Below are 8,290 nucleotides of genomic sequence, written 5' to 3' on the forward strand. Positions count from 1 at the left end.
GACAGGTGAGAATAAGGTGAGAATTCGGGAGTTGTATCAGGAGTCAGAACCAGCAGTGCAGAGAACAGAACGGGACAGGTGAGAATGAGGAATGAATGGATATTGGGGAGTTGCATCAGGAGTCAGAACCAGCAGTGCAGAGAACAGAAAGGGAAACACAGAGAAGAGAAGAGAAAGCAACAGACAAAAACAGTGACAGTTACAGTTAACTATAAACCCAGTGAGAATTAGGACTGAATCGATATTTGGGGGTTGTATCAGGAGTCAGAACCATCAGTGCAGAGAAGTGAAAGGGACACAGTGACAGTTACACATAACTATAAACCCACTGAGAATGAGGAATGAATGGATTTTGGGGAGTTGTATCAGGAGTCAGAACCAGCAGTGCAGAGAAGGGAAATGGACAGACACAGTGACAGTTACACATAACTATAAACCCAGTGAGAATGAGGAATAAATGGATATTGGGAAGTTGTATCAGGAGTCAGAACCAGCAGTGCAGAGAAGGAAAGGGACAGACAGACACAGTGACAGTTTCACATAACTATAAACCTAGTGAGAATGAGGAATGAATGGATATTGGGGAGTTGTATCAGGAGTCAGAACCAGCAGTGCAGAGAAGGGAAATGGACAGACATAGTGACAATTACACATAACTATAAACCAGGTGAGAATAAGAAATGAACGGATATTGGGGAGTTGTATCAGGAGTCAGAACCAGCAGTGCAGAGAAGGGAAAGGGACACAGTGACAGTTACACATAACTATAAACCCAGTGAGAATGAGGAATGAATGGATATCGGGGAGTTGTATCAGGAGTCAGAACCAGCAGTGCAGAGAAGGGAAATGGACAGACACAGTGACAGTTACACATAACAATAAACCCAGTGAGAATGAGGAATGAATGGATATTGGGAAGTTGTATCAGGAGTCAGAACCAGCAGTGCAGAGAAGGGAAAGGGACAGACAAACACAGTGACAGTTACACATAACTATAAACCCAGTGAGAATGAGTACTGAATTGATATTGGGGAGTTGTATCAGAAGTCAGAACCTGCAGTTCCGGAAAGGGAAGGGACACATAACTATAAACCCAGTGAGAATGAGTACTGAATTGATATTGGGAGATATTTCAGGAGTCGGAACCAGCAGTGCAGAGAAGAGAAAGGGACAGACAAACACAGTGTAAGTTACACATAACTGTAAACCCAGTGAGAATGAGGAATTAATCGGTATTGGGAAGTTGTATCAGGAGTCAGAATCTGCAGTTCCGGAAAGGGAAAGGGACAGACAGACACAGTGAGAGTTACACATAACTATAAACCCACTGAGAATGAGGAATGAATGGATATTGGGAATTGTATCAGGTGTCAGAACCAGCAGTACAGAGAAGAGAACGGGACAGACAGACACGGTGACAGTTACAAATAACTATAAACCCAGTGAGAATGAGGACTGAATCGATATTGGGAAGTTGTATCAGAAGTCAGAACCTGCAGTTCTGGAAAGGGACAGACAGACACAGTGACAGTTACACATAACTATAAACCCAGTGAGAATGAGGAATGAATAGATATTGGGGAGTTGTATCAGGAGTCAGAACCAGCAGTGCAGAGAAGGGAAAGGGACAGACAGACACAGTGACAGTTACGCATAACTATAAACCCAGTGAGAATGAGGAATGAATGGATATTGGGGAGTTGTATCAGGAGTCAGATCCAGCAGTGCAGAGAACGGAAAGGGACAGACAGACACAGGGACAGTTACACATAACTATAAAAACTTGTGAGAAAGAGGACTGAATGGATATTGGGGCGTTGTATCAGGAGTCCGAACCAGCAGTGCAGAGAAGGGAAATGGACGGACATAGTGACAGTTACACATAACTATAAACCCAGTGAGAATGAGGAATGAATAGATATTCGGGAGTTTTATCAGGAGTCAAAACCAGCAGTGCAGAGAACAAAACGGGACAGGTGAGAATTCGGGAGTTGTATCAGGAGTCAGAACCAGCAGTGCAGAGAACAGAACGGGACAGGTGAGAATGAGGAATGAATGGATATTGGGAGTTTCATCAGGAGTCAGAACCAGCACTGCAGAGAACAGAAAGGGACAGACAGACAGACATAGTTACAATTACACATAACTATAAACCAGGTGAGAATAAGAAATGAACGGATATTGGGGAGTTGTATCAGGAGTCAGAACCAGCAGTGCAGAGAAGGGAAAGGGACACAGTGACAGTTACACATAACTATAAACCCAGTGAGAATGAGGAATGAATGGATATTGGGTAGTTGTATCAGGAGTCAGAACCAGCAGTTCCGGAAAGGGACAGACAGACACAGTGAGAGTTACACATAACTATAAACCTAGTGAGAATGAGGAATGAATGGATATTGGGAAGTTGTATCAGGTGTCAGAACCAGCAGTGTAGAGAAGAGAAAGGGACAGACAAACATAGTGACTGTTACACATAACTATAAACCCAGTGAGAATTAGGACTGAATCGATATTGGGGAGTTTTATCAGGAGTCAGAACCAGCAGTGCAGAGAAGGGAAAGGGACACAGTGACAGTTACACATAACTATAAACCCAGTGAGAATGAGGAATGAATGGATATTTGGAAGTTGTATCAGGTGTCATACATAATTGAAAGGGATAGACAAACACAGTGACAGTTACACATAACTATAAACCCAGTGAGAATGAGGAATGAATGAATATTGGGAAGTTCTATCAGGAGTCGGAACCAGCAGTGCAGAGAATTGAAAGGGACAGACAAACACAGTGACAGTTACACATAACTATTAACCCAGTCAGAATGAGGAATGAATAGATATTCGGGAGTTGTATCAGGAGTCAGAACCAGCAGTGCAGAGAACAGAACGGGACAGGTGAGAATGAGGAATGAATGGATATTGGGGAGTTGCATCAGGAGTCAGAACCAGCAGTGCACAGAACAGAAAGGGACAGACAGACATAGTGACAATTACACATAACTATAAACCCAGTGAGAATAAGAAATGAACGGAATTTCGGGAGTTGTATCAGGAGTCAGAACCAGCAGTGCAGAGAACAGAAAGGGACAGGTGAGAATAACTATAAACCCAGTGAGAATGAGGAATGAATGGATATTGGGGAGTTGCATCAGGAGTCAGAACCAGCAGTGCAGAGAAGAGAAAGGGACAGACAAAAACAGTGACAGTTACAGTTAACTATAAACCTAGTGAGAATTAGGACTGAATCGATATTGGGGAGTTGTATCAGGAGTCAGAACCATCAGTGCAGAGAAGTGAAATGGACAGACATAGTGACAGTTACACATAACTATAAACCCACTGAGAATGAGGAATGAATGGATTTTGGGGAGTTGTATCAGGAGTCAGAACCAGCAGTGCAGAGAAGGGAAATGGACAGACACAGTGACAGTTACACATAACTAATAAACCCAGTGAGAATGAGGAATGAATGGATATGCGGGAAGTTGTATCAGGAGGTCAGAACCAGCAGTGCATGAGAAGGAAAGTGGAACAGACAAGGACACAGTGACAGTTACACATAACATAAACCCAGTGAGAATGGAGGACTGAATGGATATTGCGGAGTTGTATCAGGAAGTCAGAACCTTGCAGTGCCAGAGGGAGCTGGGAAAGGGGACACAGTGAAACCATACTAAACCCAGTGAAGAATTGAGTACTGAATGATGATTTGGGGAGATATTCAGGAGTCGGAACCAGCAGTGCAGAGAAGAAGAAAGGGACAGACAAAACACAGTGTAAGTAACACATAACTGGTAAACCCAGTGAGAATGAGGAATTAACGGTATTCGGGAAAGTTGGTATTCAGGAGTCAGAATCTGCAGTTCCGGAAAGGGGAAAGGGGACAGACAGACACAGTGAGAGTTACACATAACTGATAAACCCACTGGAGAATGAGGAATGAATGGATTTGGGAAGATTGTATCAGGTGTCAGAAACCAGCAGTACAGAGAAGAGAACGGGAACAGACAGACACGGTGACAGTTACAAATAACTATAAACCCAGTGAGAATGAGGACTGGAATCGATATTGGGAAGTTGTATCAGAAAGTCAGAACCTGCAGTTCTGGAAGGGAACAGAACAGACACAGTGACAGTTACACATAACTATAAACCCAGTGAGAATGAGGAATGAATAGATATTGGGGAGTTGTATCAGGAGTCAGAACCAGCAGTGCAGAGAAGGGAAAGGGACAGACAGACACAGTGACAGTTACGCATAACTATAAACCCAGTGAGAATGAGGAAATGAATGGATATTGGGGAGTTGTATCAGGAGTCAATCCAGCAGTGCAGAGAACGGAAAGGGACAGACAGACACAGGGACAGTTACACATAACTATAAAAACTTGTGAGAAAGAGGACTGAATGGATATTGGGGCGTTGGTATCAGGAGTCCGAACCAGCAGTGCAGAGAAGGGAAAGGGACAGACAGACACAGTGACAGTTACACATAACTATAAACCCAGTGAGAATGAGGAATGAATAGATATTGGGGAGTTGTATCAGGAGTCAGAACCAGCAGTGCAGAGAAGGGAAAGGGACAGACAGACACAGTGACAGTTACGCATAACTATAAACCCAGTGAGAATGAGGAATGAATGGATATTGGGGAGTTGTATCAGGAGTCAGACCAGCAGTGCAGAGAACGGAAAGGGACAGACAGACACAGGGACAGTTACACATAACTATAAAACTTGTGAGAAAGAGGACTGAATGGATATTGGGGCGTTGTATCAGGAGTCCGAACCAGCAGTGCAGAGAAGGGAAATGGACAGACATAGTGACAGTTACACATAACTATAAACCCAGTGAGAATGAGGAATGAATAGATATTCGGGAGTTTTATCAGGAGTCAAAACCAGCAGTGCAGAGAACAAAACGGGACAGGTGAGAATTCGGGAGTTGTATCAGGAGTCAGAACCAGCAGTGCAGAGAACAGAACGGGACAGGTGAGAATGAGGAATGAATGGATATTGGGGAGTTTCATCAGGAGTCAGAACCAGCACTGCAGAGAACAGAAAGGGACAGACAGACAGACATAGTTACAATTACACATAACTATAAACCAGGTGAGAATAAGAAATGAACGGATATTGGGGAGTTGTATCAGGAGTCAGAACCAGCAGTGCAGAGAAGGGAAAGGGACACAGTGACAGTTACACATAACTATAAACCCAGTGAGAATGAGGAATGAATGGATATTGGGTAGTTGTATCAGGAGTCAGAACCAGCAGTTCCGGAAAGGGACAGACAGACACAGTGAGAGTTACACATAACTATAAACCTAGTGAGAATGAGGAATGAATGGATATTGGGGAGTTGTATCAGGAGTCAGAACCAGCAGTGCAGAGAAGGGAAATGGACAGACATAGTGACAGTTACACATAACTATAAACCCAGTGAGAATTAGAAATGAATGGATATTGGGGAGTTGTATCAGGAGTCAGAACCAGCAGTGCAGAGAAGGGAAAGGGACACAGTGACAGTTACACATAACTATAAACCCAGTGAGAATGAGGAATGAATGGATATCGGGGAGTTGTATCAGGAGTCAGAACCAGCAGTGCAGAGAAGGGAAATGGACAGACACAGTGACAGTTACACATAACTATAAACCCAGTGAGAATGAGGAATGAATGGATATTGGGAAGTTGTATCAGGAGTCAGAACCAGCAGTGCAGAGAAGGGAAAGGGACAGACAAACACAGTGACAGTTACACATAACTATAAACCCAGTGAGAATGAGTACTGAATTGATATTGGGGAGTTGTATCAGAAGTCAGAACCTGCAGTTCCGGAAAGGGAAAGGGACAGACAGACACAGTGAGAGTTACACATAACTATAAACCCAGTGAGAATGAGTACTGAATTGATATTGGGGAGATATTTCAGGAGTCGGAACCAGCAGTGCAGAGAAGAGAAAGGGACAGACAAACACAGTGTAAGTTACACATAACTGTAAACCCAGTGAGAATGAGGAATTAATCGGTATTGGGAAGTTGTATCAGGAGTCAGAATCTGCAGTTCCGGAAAGGGAAAGGGACAGACAGACACAGTGAGAGTTACACATAACTATAAACCACTGAGAATGAGGAATGAATGGATATTGGGAAGTTGTATCAGGTGTCAGAACCAGCAGTACAGAGAAGAGAACGGGACAGACAGACACGGTGACAGTTACAAATAACTATAAACCCAGTGAGAATGAGGACTGAATCGATATTGGGAAGTTGTATCAGAAGTCAGAACCTGCAGTTCTGGAAAGGGACAGACAGACACAGTGACAGTTACACATAACTATAAACCCAGTGAGAATGAGGAATGAATGGATATTGGGGAGTTGTATCAGGAGTCAGAACCAGCAGTGCAGAGAAGGGAAAGGGACAGACAGACACAGTGACAGTTACACATAACTATAAACCCAGTGAGAATGAGGAATGAATGGATATTGGGGAGTTGTATCAGGAGTCAGACCAGCAGTGCAGAGAACGGAAAGGGACAGACAACACAGTGACAGTTACACATAACTATAAAACAGTGAGAAAGAGGAATGAATGGATATTGGGGAGTTGTATCAGGAGTCAGAACCAGCAGTGCAGAGAAGGGAAAGGGACAGACAGACACAGTGACAGTTACACATAACTATAAACCCAGTGAGAATGAGGAATGAATAGATATTGGGGAGTTGTATCAGGAGTCAGAACCAGCAGTGCAGAGAAGGGAAAGGGACAGACAGACACAGTGACAGTTACGCATAACTATAAACCCAGTGAGAATGAGGAATGAATGGATATTGGGGAGTTGTATCAGGAGTCAGATCCAGCAGTGCAGAGAACGGAAAGGGACAGACAGACACAGGGACAGTTACACATAACTATAAAACTTGTGAGAAAGAGGACTGAATGGATATTGGGGCGTTGTATCAGGAGTCCGAACCAGCAGTGCAGAGAAGGGAAAGGGACAGACAGACACAGTGACAGTTACACATAACTATAAACCCAGTGAGAATGAGGAATGAATAGATATTGGGGAGTTGTATCAGGAGTCAGAACCAGCAGTGCAGAGAAGGAAAGGGACAGACAGACACAGTGACAGTTACGCATAACTATAAACCCAGTGAGAATGAGGAATGAATGGATATTGGGGAGTTGTATCAGGAGTCAGATCCAGCAGTGCAGAGAACGGAAAGGGACAGACAGACACAGGGACAGTTACACATAACTATAAAACTTGTGAGAAAGAGGACTGAATGGATATTGGGGCGTTGTATCAGGAGTCCGAACCAGCAGTGCAGAGAAGGGAAATGGACGGACATAGTGACAGTTACACATAACTATAAACCCAGTGAGAATGAGGAATGAATAGATATTCGGGAGTTTTATCAGGAGTCAAAACCAGCAGTGCAGAGAACAAAACGGGACAGGTGAGAATTCGGGAGTTGTATCAGGAGTCAGAACCAGCAGTGCAGAGAACAGAACGGGACAGGTGAGAATGAGGAATGAATGGATATTGGGGAGTTTCATCAGGAGTCAGAACCAGCACTGCAGAGAACAGAAAGGGACAGACAGACAGACATAGTTACAATTACACATAACTATAAACCAGGTGAGAATAAGAAATGAACGGATATTGGGGAGTTGTATCAGGAGTCAGAACCAGCAGTGCAGAGAAGGGAAAGGGACACAGTGACAGTTACACATAACTATAAACCCAGTGAGAATGAGGAATGAATGGATATTGGGTAGTTGTATCAGGAGTCAGAACCAGCAGTTCCGGAAAGGGACAGACAGACACAGTGAGAGTTACACATAACTATAAACCTAGTGAGAATGAGGAATGAATGGATATTGGGAAGTTGTATCAGGTGTCAGAACCAGCAGTGTAGAGAAGAGAAAGGGACAGACAAACATAGTGACTGTTACACATAACTATAAACCCAGTGAGAATTAGGACTGAATCGATATTGGGGAGTTTTATCAGGAGTCAGAACCAGCAGTGCAGAGAAGGGAAAGGGACACAGTGACAGTTACACATAACTATAAACCCAGTGAGAATGAGGAATGAATGGATATTTGGAAGTTGTATCAGGTGTCAGAACCAGCAGTGTAGAGAAGAGAAAGGGACAGACAAACATAGTGACTGTTACACATAACTATAAACCCAGTGAGAATTAGGAATGAATGCATATTGGGAAGTTTTATCAGGAGTCGGAACCAGCAGTGCAGAGAAAGGGACAGACAAACAC

Source organism: Xenopus tropicalis, chromosome 6 (genome assembly GCF_000004195.4).
Source record: "Xenopus tropicalis strain Nigerian chromosome 6, UCB_Xtro_10.0, whole genome shotgun sequence".
Lineage (NCBI taxonomy): Eukaryota > Metazoa > Chordata > Amphibia > Anura > Pipidae > Xenopus > Xenopus tropicalis.